We start from the raw sequence: 16,575 nt of genomic DNA, 5'->3' as shown, positions 1-16,575 counted from the left end.
TATGTTTTGTGGAGGGAATGGTGATGAATGTTTTTAAACTATATTAGAGTTTTAAAAGTCTTTTAGTCATATTAATTGGATTTTTAAATGTATTTGTTATGTTTATTGATATGTTGTAAGCTGCCCCGAATCCTCGGAGAGGGGCAGCATACAAATCCAATAAATAATTAATAATAATAATAATAATAATAATAATAATAATAATAATAATAATAATAATAATAATAATAACAACAACAACAACAATAAATGATATCATCATCTGGGTAATATAATACAGTAGTATCTCTACTTAAGAACTTAATTCGTTCCATGACCAGATTCTTAAGTAGAAAAGTTTGTAAGTAGAAGCAATTTTTCCCAAAGGAATCAATGTAAAAGCAAATAATGGGTGCAAACCCATTAGGAGAGAAATAAAAGCTCAGAATTTGGGTGGGAAGAGGAGGAGGAGGAAGAAGAGGAGGAGGACAGTTGCTGCCCACAGCAAAGGGAGCATTTGTTTTTTTCTGGGCACTGGCAGAGGCTTATTCCCTCTCCAAGCGCTCAGAGAAAGGAAAACGCTCCGTTAGCTCTGGACTGCCAAAGCCTCCTTAAGCACTACCGAAAGGCTCCTCTGGAAGCCCATAAAAGGCTGAGATTGCCGGGATTAAAGGGGGAATGGCAGGAAACTGGCCGTGCCTTCATGCCGCTCTCAAATTTCCTGGGAAATTTTTCCGGGCTCAGGATCTTTAGTAGAAAATGATTCTTATCTAGAAAAGTAGAGGCCTTCTTAAGTAGAGGTACCACTGTAATAAGAAAGATTAGAGTTATTATAAAGTATTCAGCATTTGTGTATGTGTGTGAGACAGAGAGAGAGAAAGAGAGAGAGAGAGAGAGAGAGAGAAAAGAGATGAAGGATTCGTGATCATTTGGATCAACAATTTCACACAGTACACATGGTTTTCGACATGACCAAAATTGAGCCCAGAATTTATGTTGCTAAGTGAAAAATTTGATAAATGAATCCCCCCACCATTATGACCTTTTAGACTCTTCTTAAAAACATCCAGTGGTGGAGTGCCCATGATTTCTGGAGGCAAGCTCTTCTACTGGTTAATTGTCCTCACTATTAGGAAGTTTGTTTTTAATTCCAGGTTGCTCCTTTCTTTGGTTAGTTTTCAACCATTGTTTCTTGCCTGTCCTCCAGTGCTTTGGAGAATAATTTGTCCCCTTCTTCTTTGTGGCAGCTTTTTAAATACTGCAACTCTGCTATTATGCCACCCCTAATTCTCCTTTTCTTTAGATTAGCCAAACCCACATCTTGCAGCCATTCTTCATATGTTTTAGTCTCCAGGCCTTTGATCATCTTAGTTGCTCTTCTCTGAACTTTTTCCAAAGTCTCAACATCCTTTTTGTAGTGTGACCAAAGTTGATTGCAGTATTCCAGGTGTGGTCTTACTAGGGTTTTATAAAGTGGTACCAATACTTCATGATTTATGACACTGTTTATACAATCCAAGATTGTATTAGCTTTTTTATCTGATGCTTCACACTGCTGGCTCATATTCAAGGGATCACCCACTAGGACTTCAAGGTTCCTCTCACAGTATGTGATGACATTGACATTCCATTCACTATCCCAATATCCCTTAATCCTGTGAACTTAAGTTTACCCACTGAACCTGAGTTTATCCACCGAGAACCTACATTTGTCCACTTGCAGCAGTTCCATTCTGATAATAGATACAAGAGCAAGTCAATCTGAGGGCTTTCCCCCACTGCTGAATTGAATCAGATGCTATCAACCCATCTTTAAAAGGCAGAAAACTATACTGGCCTGTCCCCACTGGCCAAACTATCTTGTCCCTTTTGCCCCTTTTCTTTGTATATCACAATCAGTTTCTCCAAGATACAGTATGGAATGAGAAAGATTCACAGAATTTACACTCCCTGAAGTTGCCCTTGGATGTTGTCAAATTACAGAACACAATTATGTTTTAATACTGGTTTCTTTAAGGCTGACAAGCTATTTCACTCATGAGCTAGGGATAAGACAAAGGTAATGTTGTGAGAATATGGCAAAACAAAGATATTGCCAGGGCATGCTTGGGCTATGTAGGTGCAAATAGGGGAGGGATGTGCACTTTAGAAGAGCAGATAATGTTTTGCTCTACTGCCGCTGAACAATCCTTGTAAGAAACCTTTGTGCCGGGACAAGATAAATGTCACAAGAGCGGAGGATTTTCAATGTTATGTTAAAATGCAAGTCTAAGGCTGGAACAAGGGTTTCACATTGCAGAGTGAAAAATCTGTAGAGCTTGAGAATCCACAGGAAAAGGCTTTAAGTGCATCTTGATTACAAGCACTCTCCGTGACATTGGAGAAGCAGGAAAAGTCCTCTAAGCAAAAAAACCCCAAAACCATTATCCGGTGACTGCTATTATTTTAAGTTCATCCACTTGTTTATAATGTGTTTTTACACTTATTTTGGAAGGGAGGTGAAATGGACTTCAAGGGCAGCAAAAATGTAAATAGATAATGCACCGAAAGCTAATAAAAACATTATAAAATAGCAATGAGATAAAATTAAAGCATATTAAAAACCTGGAGAACAAAATGGGAACAATTGTTTTGACTGACAATAAAGAAAGGGTAAGTTTGATTCCCCTTAGGGCACGCATGCTATTCACCACTTCTCCCAAACCTTTTATGTTCATTATAGACTCAGAGCACAAAATAGGAACTCAAAATAAGAGAGCCATCGATGTCAGGTTCATGTTAGAAATCACAGTCCTTCAAACACAGTCATCTCAATCTATTTAGGGCAGTGATGGCAAATCTTTTTTGCCTCGGGTGCCGAAAGAGCGCAGGTGTGTGCTATCGCACATGTGTGAGTGCCCACACCCATAGTTCAATTCCTGGCTTCCCCACCCGTGCCCAGAGGCCCTCTGGAGGCCAGAAATGACCTGTTTTCCAACTTCTGGTGGGCCCAGTAGGCTCGTGCTTTGCCCTCCCCAGGCTCCAAAGCCTTTCCTGGACTTGGGGGAAGGTAAAACCGTCCTCCCCCATCTCCCGGGAGGCTCTCTGGAAGCCAAAAACATCCCCCAGAGCTTCTGTGCAAGCAAAAAATCAGCTGACCAGCACACTTACCACCTGTGGCACCTGTGCCTTGGGTTTGCCATCATTAATTTAGGGCTTTATATATAGTAGCAAAGTGATTTTGAGATTGATAAAAAATGAGAATGATTTAAAAAAACCCTCAATTAAACCTGAAAATTTTGTGCAGGCTAAATAGCAAATGCTTTGTTTGGGATAATACTTGAAACCCAACAAAAACGTTGAGTCTTGTTAAGATACATTTTGCAAAATATGAATGGTAGTAAGTGGATTCAATGAAATCTCCCAGAATTATATGACTGTAATTCTATCCACAGCAATCTGACGAGGTAGGTGGAGAAATGTATAAGTTAAGGGAAAGCCAATCACTCCTCCACCTTTTCACCTTTTTCATCCAAGGGATTTGTGCTAGTTTGAAAGCAGGTCTAGAAATCAATATTTCTCTGGCATCAGCAGTGTTGGAGAACTGAGCTGATTTATTTCTGACCTAGCTACAAAGTAGTTAAAACCACCGTGAAGCTAGGATATTTGGTGTTTTTTTTGTAGATGTAGTTACACCTGCAATTTGAACTGGGATTGCCATTGCTAAGCAGTGGGGTCATAAAGCATGACATTGCCTGATTGCATTGTTTGGGAATCACCATCAGGACTGCCTTAGTGGTCATCATAATCCAAGACGCACAGGAGAAGCAGAAGGCATCCCAGGTAAGGAGTGGGGACGGCTGCAGACAGGCGGGGGAGATCCTGGGAGGGTCAACTCAGGCTGCACATGTCTTTGGGGAGGGGGATGCTGTAGTGTGGCAATTACACAGACAGACCAGAGAAAGTGGGCATAGGATGCATGTGTGCAAAGTCTTGGAAAAGAAGGCGCTGGGTGAATGCATCCATGCAAGTAAAAGATGATTGGATAAAGAAGGTGTAAGGCGTATGCCAGTACAGGAATCTTGGGAAGAAGGGTATTAAGTGCAAGTATGGGTATTTGTGAGCACAGGAAGGAAGACGGTGGGGGATGGAGACGACTTGTGATCTGTTCTGCAGGCTTCCCCACTGACTTTGTTTGAAGGAAGCCAGCAGAGAAAGTCACAAATTTATTTATTTATTTATTGGATTTATATGCCGCCCCTCTCCAATGACTCGGGGAGGCTAACAGCAATCATAAAACAGCGTACAATAATAATCCAATACAAAAAATGATTAAAAATCCATTAATATAAAAAACCAAACATAGAGACAGACATACCATGCATAAAATTGTGAAGGCCTAGGGGGAAAGGGAATCTCAATTCCCCCATGCCTGGCGGCAGAGGTGGGTTTTAAGTAGCTTACGAAAGGCAAGGAGGGTGGGGGCAATTCTAATCTCTGGGGGGAGTTGGTGCCAGAGGGCCAGGGCCGCCACAGAGAAGGCTCTTCCCCTGGGTCCCGCCAAGCGGCATTGTTTAGTTGACGGGACCTGGAGAAGACCCACTCTGTGGGACCTACCTGGTTGCTGGGATTCGTGCAGCAGAAGGCGATCCCTGAGATAATCTGGTCCAGTGCCATGAAAGGCTTTATAGGTCAACCAACACTTTGAATTGTGACCGGAAACTGATTGGCAACCAATGCAGACTGCGGAGTGTTGGTGTAACAAGGGCATATTTGGGAAAGCCCATGATTGCTCTCGCAGCTGCATTCTGCACGATCTGAAGTTTCCGAACATTTTTCAAAGGTAGCCCCATGTAGAGGGCGTTACAGTAGTCGAGCCTCGAGGTGATGAGGGCATGAGTGACTGTGAGCAGTGACTCCCGGTCCAAATAGGGTTACAACTGGTGCACCAGGCGAACCTGGGTGAATGCCCCCCTCGCCACAGCTGAAAGATTTTTCTCTAATGTGAGCTGTGGATCGAGGAGGACGCCCAAGTTGCTAACCCTCTCTGAGGGGTTCAATGATCATGTGACCATGGGAATCTTCAACTAAGTGTGAGGTGATTGCAAAGTGTCTGAATTTTGTTTATGTGACCATGGGATAACGGCAGTGGCCGAAACTTTGAGGCCTGATTATTAAGTCTCTTCATTCAACAGCGTTGTAATTTCCAAATGTTGTCTAACAAATTGAAGACATCCGTAGTAGGAACTCTTCTTAAGTCTTCCTTTGGGTTCCAAAACTTCGAATTCCCACTGTTGCATAAAAAACAAAAGAAGCAGGGGGTGAAACTGACAACGGTGTGATCTTCAGTACAGCAGTGTATAAAAGCACAAGGAACAGAGATGATTTCTAATTCATTCCAGAAAAATTCTTGTTATAGTTTTTATTGTGTATTTAAAATTAGAATAAAATGTCATTATAAAAAAGGAACGGAGCAGAAAGATTTGCTCTCCATCCTGACCTAAAACAGGGGGACAAAAAAGAACAAGTATTTCTCCTTGTTCAAGAAAGTAGAAATAAAAAAAAAACCATGGATTGTTTTCACACTTCTTTTGAAGATTTGGGTCATAAAAATACTGCCAGTATGGATCTGTTCCCAGACTTTCATTGTGTAATGTTTTATGGCCTATCAACTAGACCTGCTTTAAATGGCAAAAAAAAGAAAAGAAAAGAAAGAGAGAACTCTGTTGTATTCATGAAGAAGCATCATTAATATCCTTGTGATTATGGGAAGATCATTAACATCATTCTTTCCTTTGCACAGAATTTATTCATTTGAAATTTATAGAACAAATCTATTATCTCTGCAGATGTCATCACCTTCTGTCACCAAAACAGTTTCAGGCATTAAAAATAATGATCAGATTTTAAAGGAAGGTAGTTCAAAAAGCCACGTACCAAAGTCTTTGAAATTTGACAAGCTTTATCGCTTTATAACAGATTATCTCAACTGCACATTTCACCCTGTCTGGCAAAATATATACTCTGTATAGATGCACGTTTGTTTATGCATAAACACACACACATTTTTATACACACAAATACAGACAAGCACACACAATTGCATGCATTTTCCTATGCAAGACTCTGGAAAAAGAGGGCTCACTATCACTGAAACTTGGTTTCAGACTGAATTGAATTGCTGTTGGAGAGATCTGGAATAGACCATTATTGGGCTTCCAGATCAGATTGATTGGTCTGTGTACACATGGAATTCAAATATTTTCTAGTTCCCTGCCCCCCCCAAAAAGCATTAACGACATTTTTGGGAGAAACACAGTATCTTCCAGATGCAGAAACAACCAATGTGTGATAATAAGGGAGACAAACTGCAAAGTGAATATGACAGGTTCTACGCACACATCAGCGTAAATTTGTGTACAACATATGTTTCTGCTTACTGCACACCTGTGATAACCAAAATATTTTACAGCGTTGTTTTTTTTAATCCTGTCCTTCTTCTACAAGTTCAGAATGGGAGCCTCTATATGCTCAGAGTGAATTTGAATTTGAATGGCCATCATCATCATATCATCATCATCATCATCATCATCATCATCATCATCATCAGTGTGTTTAATTCAAAGATGGTACTATTGTACAAAGATCAGAAGCAACTTTAAATGTCAGTTTTATGGAAGCAAAGTTTAATAAGGCTTAAAACCAAATAATACAAAATAGCAATTTTTTTCCCTTGCAGAACATTTTCTTAAATGGGATACTTTCCAGATTTGAAAGTCTGGCCGAATCAGCAGCTGGCTGAAGATTGCGTCGGGGCCGGAAAATGCGGCTCCAGTGTTGCTGTCATGCGATGGGAGGGGCAATCTCATGATGTGGAGCGAGATCACTTCATAGCACTCTGTGCTTGGCACAGAGGCTCCTGGGGCTGGGGGCATGCTGGGTGTTGTGGTTAGCTCTGGCCCAGCTCCTGCCCCAAGGACTGTGGATGTGGGGGAGACATCCACATGCTGCAGGCCTGTTTTGCCCCCGGTGGAATCTGCTGATGAAGGCTTCTCTGACCAAGAAGACATGAGTGACAGGGAGGAGGAGAGTGTGGCAGACAGCTCTGAAGGAGATCAATTATCTAGCTCCTCCTTGGATTCAGAACAAGAGTTAATGATACAGCCACGCATGCGGAGAGCGATGCATAGGCAACAACAACTGAGAGATTCTTATAAAAGAAAATGAGGCCACCTGTGGTTGGGTGGGACTGTGGTAATTAGTGAGGCTGCTATAAATAGCAGCCTGTGGGTTTGGCCATTGTGGAGGATTATCTGATCGTTGTGTTTCGTGACTGCTTTACTGACTTTGACCTTTTGTGTGCTGCTTTTTCCCCGCTTTGAAACTAAACCAGAGCAAAGTGTGTTTCACTTTGTGAAAGAAGGAGGACTGTGAATTGCCTCACAGCTGCAAGTTTAGTATCACAGAACAGATAAGGGACTTGTACAAATTACCAGTTTGTTTGGAGACAAGTGCTCTTGGCTATACCAAAAGAGGGCTTAGGTTAAGTGAATTTTCATTATAAAGAACATTGTTTTGAATTTTCAAACGTGGGTGTGTCTGAAATTTGTACCTGTGAATTTTTGGGAGGAGTCTACCAGAGAGCCCGACAGAACACTGGGTATGCCCTATAAATAGAGCTGTGCTCTGGGCATTCCTCCTTTTTGCCCTCAGCCATTTTTTGGAAGGTGAACACCTGCCTGCCCTCTTCTTTATTGCAGTGCCAAGAGGGTCACTTTCAGGATCCGAGTGGGAATTTTTTATGGCTTCAACCCTTTGGTTGCATCCATTTTTTCAGCTGCTGGAGGATGCATTGGTTAGGGGGTATGATGCTGGATTAGTTCAAATTGGCATACAATTGTCTTATCCCTTTGGACACTGGGTTTTGACACTGGGGTGGAAACGGGCAGCAGGAGCAACTGTGTGTTCTCTTTTAGGGCATATTTTGGAAGATGATGGACTGTCCCTCGCCAGAACCTCCGGGCATACATGCCCTGAGCAATGGAGACCGGGTGCCCTTGGGACTCACCTATGCCAGTCCCCAGATGGGGAGTTGGCTGTGAGCCCCCCACATGTATTGGGGGTGTGGCCTGGAGCAAGGCGAGGGAATTGTTCCCATAGTTGTCCAGGAAGGTACACTGACAGGAATTTCTGCCTCATTTTCTTAGTGACCTCTGCAGGTCCTGGTTATTTTGTTGATAATCAGTTAAAGTTGATTTACGAGTTAATAAAGTGACCCATTAATCCCAGCTCTTTGTTGTCCGTGTTTTATTCCGCATCCGACACAACTACTGAACTCCAATCCAATAACCCACATATTGCCCAGAGTTGGTTTTTGTGAGATGCGCAATCCTTAAATAAGACAAACAAGCAAACAATGCAGCTTCGTTATTGATATTGCTTGAAACCATACTTCAATAATATTTTCTTTTATTCTACAAAATTAAAGGTATTTTTGTGTGCATCTAAGAAGATGCCTCCTTGACATGTGATTTCAAGCTGTCATTAATGACCTTGTAGGGTGAAGTTGTTACTTTAAAATGAGATTTCTGTCTCTTAGTCTCTGAAAATAACGCTGCCGTAAAGATTTCATGTGAGCCATAGCTTCCCATAGAAGCTCATTTCAGCAAAGTAAACTATTAATTAAAATAACTAATGTCAGCTATTTCTCAAGCTGACAGTTAACACAACACAGCTTTTGCTTACCATGAGGTGCACGTTACATGGGAGATGTACTTCTATTCTGTCCTAGCCACGTACGGTCCATTATTAGACTTCAGTAGAGTGATAAATTAACAAAAACATTACTACAGTTTTATTAGTAGCACAGGAGCTGAGGGAAAACCCATCTGGTGAGCAAAGAGTGTTTGACAAATACAGGATGAAATAGTTGTTACAAAACTGCACATTCAGGAAAGATCTTGCCCGTGCAGAAAAAGCCAAGAATACTCAGCAAATGCATTTCTGTCGATGTGGACAGCCTTCTTGAGTCCCATGCCCTCCAGATACGTTGCACGATAATGAACTAGCTATTTTGACTGGATCTAATGGGACATCTAGAGGGCACCAGCCAGGTTGAAGAAGACTAGAGTATAGCACATGTGTGCAGGCAAATTAACTAGTTAATGTAGCATTTCGTTAATGCCTCTCCTGCACAGTAGCTCTGCTGAGCTTCTCTTTTTCCTCTAACTGCTTGCAAATTATTTCTTCTTCAACTATTCTTTAATTTAGCTTGTTCTTTGGGCTTTAAATGAAAGGCTCTTATATTTTAGCTCTGCTACTGAGCACTATTTATGATCTCTTTCAGATTGAACTGTTAAAAGCAACGCTGTTTGCTTTGAGTTTTGAGTCAAATAGAATAGAATATATATATATATTATTATTGGCCAAGTGTGATTGGACACACAAGGAATTTATCTTGGTGCATATGATCTCAATGTATATAAAAGAAAAGATATGTTAGTCAAGAATCATAAGGTACAACACTTAATGATAATCTGGGTACAAATAAGCAATCAAATCATAATAAGAACCAGTCAATAAAAATTGTAAGGGTAGAAATGCTTAGTATGTACGTATGTTAGGAATGTTTATATTTAAATTTAAATGTAGACATTAAATATAAATTTAAATAATGTAAATTTAACATTTAAATCTTTTATGTCAGTCTTCTGCAATCTTTTGTTATTCGTTCACTAGGCACTTCCTTTTTTATTTCCTACTAGGTTTGAAGTGCGGTAACTTTTTAGACTACTTTAGAAATAGTTTCCATAAATTTTAATTGCCAATCCCTCTTTTATGCATTTTGTGACTCTTGTATTTTGTGACTGTATTTCTAGCTGAAGTAGGAGACCCTTACATCTGCCTATACCTAGGATTGAACTCACAACCTCCTAGTTGTGAAGGAAAAACTCCACCTCCAGGCCACATCAGCTGCATTATGGCTAATTTCGCTAGTTTCCAATGCTGTAGATCAATGGATATACAATTTCTTTTTTTAAGGATCTCTTTCCTAAAGGAAACAAAATGGCCATAAGTTCATCATAAGTGGGGAAAAATTAGGACCAATTTTCAATATATAAATTGACTCTTTTCTTTTGGAGATTGGACTTTATATAATATATATTGGTATGAAAAAAGGAGGGTGTGCAGATAATTTGTTCATTAAATAATGTAATTGCTTTGTAGATTGCAAATGGAACAAGACCTTTTTTGTCATGCCAACTTTGCTTTTAATGGTTTGGTGTGGAAGACATCATAAAAAAGAAGCTATTAGAGAATTCACATGTCAAGGAGCCATCTGCTTAGATAAATTCATAAAACATTTTTTATTTGGTGCTGGACACAAATTTATTATTAATTTCTCTACTTGGGTGACCAAATGCATGGGATTTCCCTAGAAGATTTGTTTTAAAGTTTACCTTCGATTCAACTCCGTTCACTGGTAGACTCTCCTTTGTCTACTTTTTGTTTCTGTTTCTGCTCCAATGGAGCTACCACATCTGGACTGCAAAACAGCCACTTGCAGTTTTATCAATGGACCTTCCTTATTAATTTTGATTTCCTTCCTTATTATTACAATTTTGATTACAAGAAAGCATTTGCTTAAAAGCTGGAAACCCCCCCCCCCCAAACATCAAAGAAGTCAATTTTCCCACTCATATATGAATCTATAGTCATGCAATTAAAATTTTTGAATATGTTTATTAAGACATTTCTTGAAAGCTGCCAACTTCTACCTGTCAGCTCAGAAATAAGCCACATAAAATTCCATGGGATTAACACACACACACACACACACAAAATATGCACATTGCTTAATTAACTCTTACTCTTTGGGATCTATTCAGCGTCTTTTGAGCAACTGTAACTGATTCTGAGTCCTTTTAAACTAATGATTTCATCAAATAATGGTGAAAGTACCTTTTCTTTCAATTTTTTCAAGTGTCAAGTTCTTCTTAGTGACTTTTCTCTTTAGATTATAAATCTAAAATACAGTGTTCCCTCGATTTTCACGGGGGATGTGTTCTGAGACCACCCGCGAAAGTCAATTTTTCACGAAGTAGAGATGCGGAAGTAAATACACTATTTTTGGCTATGAACATATCACAAGCCTTCCCTTAACACTTTAAACCCCTAAATTACCATTCCCCATTCCCTTAGCAACGATTAGATTATTACTCACCATGTTTATTTATAAAGTTTATTTTTTAAAAAAATTATTAAAGGCGGATGAAAGTTTGGCGATGACATATGATGTCATCGGGCGGGAAAAACCGTGGTATAAGGGAAAAAAACACAAAGTATTTTTTAATTAATATTTTTGAAAAACCGTGGTATAGACTTTTCACAAAGTTCGAACCCGTGAAAATCGAGGGAAAACTGTACATTTCCTCTGAACTTGTATCACTAGTACATCATTTAATATTGCATGATTATTATTTTTTTGGTTTTTCAATCCTAGATATTATCAACTATTTTCTCCAGAAGAAACCAAAGGGAATTGTTTTTCTTTGTTCAATATGTCAGATGATCCAGGTTTCATGACTAATAGCATCCTTGTGAGGCACAAGGCCCTTCCCCACCTCAGAGTAACAATCTATGAACTGTGCAAAGGATTTATTTAAAATTGACTTTTTGAAAATCAGAAAAAAAAAGACTAGGTTGGTTAAAATGAGAATATAAACATGCATAAACAATATCATATAAATAAACTTATAACTGTTACTATATCATTTTCCTAATTCTTCTGAACTCTGAGGTTGCTGGTTGATGGGTATGGTGTGGTTCTTTTGCTACATCCAGCTTGGAAAGTTAGTTTGAGAAATGAATTGGCCTTTTCTACTTTGATGTCTTTCAAATATCTTGAAGCTAAAACTCTTAGGTTTCAACATTGAATATGTTGTGACTTAACCAAACACATTTTTTTTATGTTTTGGGTAAGAATGATCTGAATCCCCACGATTCCCCTGGTTGACCAGGGTATTTGAACTCAAACTAGAGTTAGAATCCCCTTAACATGTAACTAAGGTTTTTCTAACAATGTATGTGTTTGACTTCTGTCTCTTTCTGACATTTCCTATTTCGGTATGAACCTTTGACTTATAATTGCTTGTATTATAATGACGTTCTTCGATGAATACTTGATGAAAAAAAGATAATCTCATAATTGACTCCATTTACTCAATTTTCTCAGATGATATTACACATCCCTTCTACAGGAGCACGCAGACAGTAGCACAATACTTGGAAATCTGCCTTAGGCTGGGTTCTCGCCAACATTAAACTATAATAGAGATTCTATGCAAACTATACTGTTTGGAAAAGAACATTACTTATTTAGGGACCACAGACAAAGGTCTATTCAGCCTCACTTACCACAGAATATTCCTTGTAGACAGTCTGTCTGAAAACAAAAACAAAAACCATACACCTTTCGACTGCAATGGTAACATCAGGAGGATTTGCTCCTGTTCCTGTAAATGTAGGAAAGTACAGCTATTAATGGCCTTAATTAGAAGAGGCACCAGTAGGTTATACGTAGCATTAGGCAACAGGATTGAAAAAGCTGTTTCTGATCACCCAAAAGCAATTTAGAGGCAAGGTGACGCTCTAGCAGAGCTTTTGGAGTAAGAACAACATTTCATTTTTACTTTTTTTTTAAATTTTAAAAAGGAAAACCACAAGGTACAAATTGCTCTTCTGAAAGCTCCGCTATAGATTATTAGGAATAAGGAAGTTTGCTAATAGCTCCAACTATGCCTCTGCCCTCAGATTTACTGAATGAACCCAGAGTTTGTTTCTTCAAGGAAAGAAATGGGGAACATGTGTAAAATTGCCAAAATGTTGTTTTGCATCTATATGCTAATTACTTTGCTCTCTTTTCTTCTGTGGAATTTATTTATTTATTTTAAAATGTTTACCTCTACCATTCAGTGCAATTCTCAGGAAGGCCTACAACATTAATAACAATTAAAAAACCCTTAATAAAGCTAATGCCCTATTGCAAGTAGGAGGGAAAATATTATGCCACCCTTACTATCCATGCTGCCCACTGACTTTGACTATCTTTCACCTGTCAGTGAAGCCCAGACAATAAGATAAAAGATCTTATGAAAAAGATAAAATATTGTCTGCTGGTTCTGATCATCACATCTTCATTTAATCCATAATCCTGTGTAGGGGAATCTTGCAACTGGATGGAGCTAGCAGAGTGTTTTAATGGCCGGATGTCCTTCCTATTGCCAATGCAGAGATTTGTTCAGCAGATAAATTCTCAGTGTGCCTAGAGAGAGAAATATCTGCCTATCTACCTAGGATCGAAGTCACAGCCTCCTGATTGTGGGATGAAAGCTTGACTTCTGAGCCATAGAAACCAGACTCAGAACACACATTGTAAAAGAATCAAGTAGCCTGCAAGTTCCAACTACTCAGGATATCACGCCTAATCTACAACCATTAACTAATCAGCATACCTCAGCTACATCAACGACCCCAATTCTTACCCCACTAACTCACCAGGAAGTTTCTACACAGCAGGCAATTGCTGAGCCATCAAACCACACCCAGCCACCAGTATTTATAGAAGGAAGGCAGCTAAGGTCTCGCAGTGTTCGCCTTAGAACAAGGACAGAAACACCAGCCTGAAGATGACGAGTGAGACCTCGTCGAAACGTCGCCAGAAATTTCCAAATCCTACACGGGAAGAAACCCGAATATACCAAGACCGTCATACCTGTACCCCTGAAAATCTACGAAAACAAATATATATATATATATATATAGATATAGATAGATAGATAGATAGATAGATAGATTTGTATTCTAACAGGATTGATCATAGGATTAGACCATACTGACAATCTCAACTGTCAGATTTGAAGAAACATTTTTGAAGAGATAAAAAGAGGGTGGACCATCTGGAAGCATTTCCCTTCAGGTGCAATGGATGATACCAGTCCATCACTGTGGTTAAAGTAAAGCTCAATTACCAGTTCAGAAAACTTCACTGAATATGTCCTTCAACTTAGAGACCAAAATGCTATCCCTGTGTGATAACCTAAACTACAGAAGACGTTTCATATAGCCTATGACTATCTATATCAACGTGTCTCTCTGTGTGAATGTGCATGTGTGCACATATCCAGTAATTAACCTTTGTAACTATAGGTCATTTAGCCTAAAAAAGAAAGAAAAGAAAATACAATTTATAATGTTCTTAAAGGAACAATATGAAGTTGTTTCTGGATTAAGGGACTGCAAAAGTGGCAGATGGTTATTTTATTTTTCCTTTGGGTCCTGTACTGGGCAGCTTTGATTGACCTAAGAGTTGATCTGAATTATAGATTTGTAAAAGTGGACAGGTGAAACAAGTTTGTTTTGTCTTTGAAAACTGTAGTAGGAAAAGAGAATGCCAATGTTTTTCACCTTCAAGGACACTCTAAAAATTACACTGGTAACCTCCCAATACCTTACTTAAATAATAATTATGATGAAATGAAGAGCCTGTATCATGTTTCCCACATGTCTTTCTTTACTTTATCATATGGAATTTGGATTTTTAACACATTGTTTTGGAGTTTTAGTTTTAACATTGAAGTTTGGAATATTTAATAGTAATGCACAGCCGGCGCCTTTATGAGCCGGCTGAAATTGCCCCCGGAGCCAGGGAGACACTGCCGATGCCTGTTCTGGATTCCGGGTGAAAACCGGAAGTTCAGCTTCTGGCAGCTCACCAGGCTGGCGTGCTGCCTCTTGGGCCCGGGAGGAGGTCCTAAGCTGCCCTATTTAAGGGCAGCTCGAAGCGGACCTCCTCCTCTCTCCCTTGGCTATCCTGAAAGCGAACACCCGCCTGCCCTCCTCTATCATATAGTGTGCCTGGACGGGGTTGCCTCGGGGCCAAATAGGAATTTTTGGTGGTCTCTCTTTGGTGCAGTCATTTTTTCACCTATTCCATACTGTCATTAAGGATGGACTGGTTAGGGGGTGTGGGCAATGTAGAGATACATTGGATTAATTTGGCTTCCTTCTGGTCACTGGGGTTTGGCAGGTTAAGGGCGGAAATGGGCAGTAGGAGCAACTGCGCATTCTCCTTTTGGGCATCTTTTCAAGATAATGGGCCGCCTCTCCCCATGAAGTATAGGTTCACGCAACTTTGGGAATTGGAGAGGGGATGCCCATGGGACTCACCTTATCCAATTTCCCCCAGGGTTTGGATGGTGAGCTCCTCCCACACGCTTATGGGCATGGCTCGGATACAGGTGAAGGTGGCTACCTTCACCTGGATCAGCAAGGAGTTATGCCCAAGAGTTGCCATGAATTTTTTGACAGGTAAATTCTGCCCCATTAATTTAGTTTAGTTTAGTTTATTTAGATTTGTATGCCGCCCCTCTCCGAAGACTCGGGGTGGCTAACAACAATGAAGAAAACAATGTAAGAAATCTAATATTAAAAAGTAATCTAAAAAAACCCAATTTAAGAGACCAATCATACCAACAAGCATACCATGTATAAATTCTATAAGCCTAGAGGGAAGGGAGAAAAATTTTTCAATTCCCCCATGCCTGACGACAGAGGTGGGTTTTAAGGAGCTTGCGAAAGGCAAGGAGGGTGGGGGCAACTCTGATATCTGGGGGGAATTGGTTCCAGAATGTCGGGACCGCCACAGAGAAGGCTCTTCTCCTGGGTCCCGCCAAATGACATTGTTTAGTCGACGGGACCCGGAGAAGGCCAACTCTGTGGGACCAAACCGGTCGCTGGGATTCGTGTGGCAGAAGGCGGTCCTGGAGATATTCTGGTCCGATGCCATGAAGGGCTTTATAGGTCATAATCAACACTTTGAATTGTGACCGGAAATTTATCGGCAACCAATGCAGACTGCGGAGTGTTGGTGTAACATGAGCATGCCTTGGGAAGCCCATGATTGCTCTCGCAGCTGCATTTTGCACGATCTGAAGTTTCTGAACACTTTTCAAAGAGAGCATGTAGAGAGCATTACAGTAGTCGAACCTCGAGGTGATGCTGGCATGAGTGACTGTGAGCAGTGAGTCCCGGTCCAACTCGGGTCGCAACTGGTCCACCAGGCGAACCTGGGCAAACGCCCCCCTCGCCACAGCTGAAAGATGTTTCTCTAATGTGAGTTGTGGATCGAGGAGGACACCCAAGTTGCGGACCCTCTCTAAGGAGGTCAGCAATTCCCCCCCCCAGGATTATGGGTGGACAGATGGCATTGTCCTTGGGAGGCAGAACCCACAGCCACTCCGTCTTATCCGGGTTGAGCTTGAGTCTGTTGACACCCATCCAGACCCCAACAGCCTCCAGGCACCGGCACATCACTTCCACTGCTTCGTTGACTGGACATTAGTTGTTGGCCTCTGCAGGTCCTTTGTTTACGCTGTTATAACATTTGAATTACGTTATTTAAATTGAGGTTATTCAAACTGACGTTATTTAAATTTATGCTAATTAATAAAGTGACCCATTATTAAATCCAGCTACTGTCTCAGCGTCGTTACTCCGCTTCCTGGGCAAATGGCAGTTCTCTGTTCACATGCCAATTAAGGCATTTACTACATAGCA

The sequence above is a fragment of the Erythrolamprus reginae genome, chromosome 3 (assembly GCF_031021105.1).
Source record: "Erythrolamprus reginae isolate rEryReg1 chromosome 3, rEryReg1.hap1, whole genome shotgun sequence".
Lineage (NCBI taxonomy): Eukaryota > Metazoa > Chordata > Lepidosauria > Squamata > Dipsadidae > Erythrolamprus > Erythrolamprus reginae.
This window is presented reverse-complemented; position numbering follows the sequence as displayed.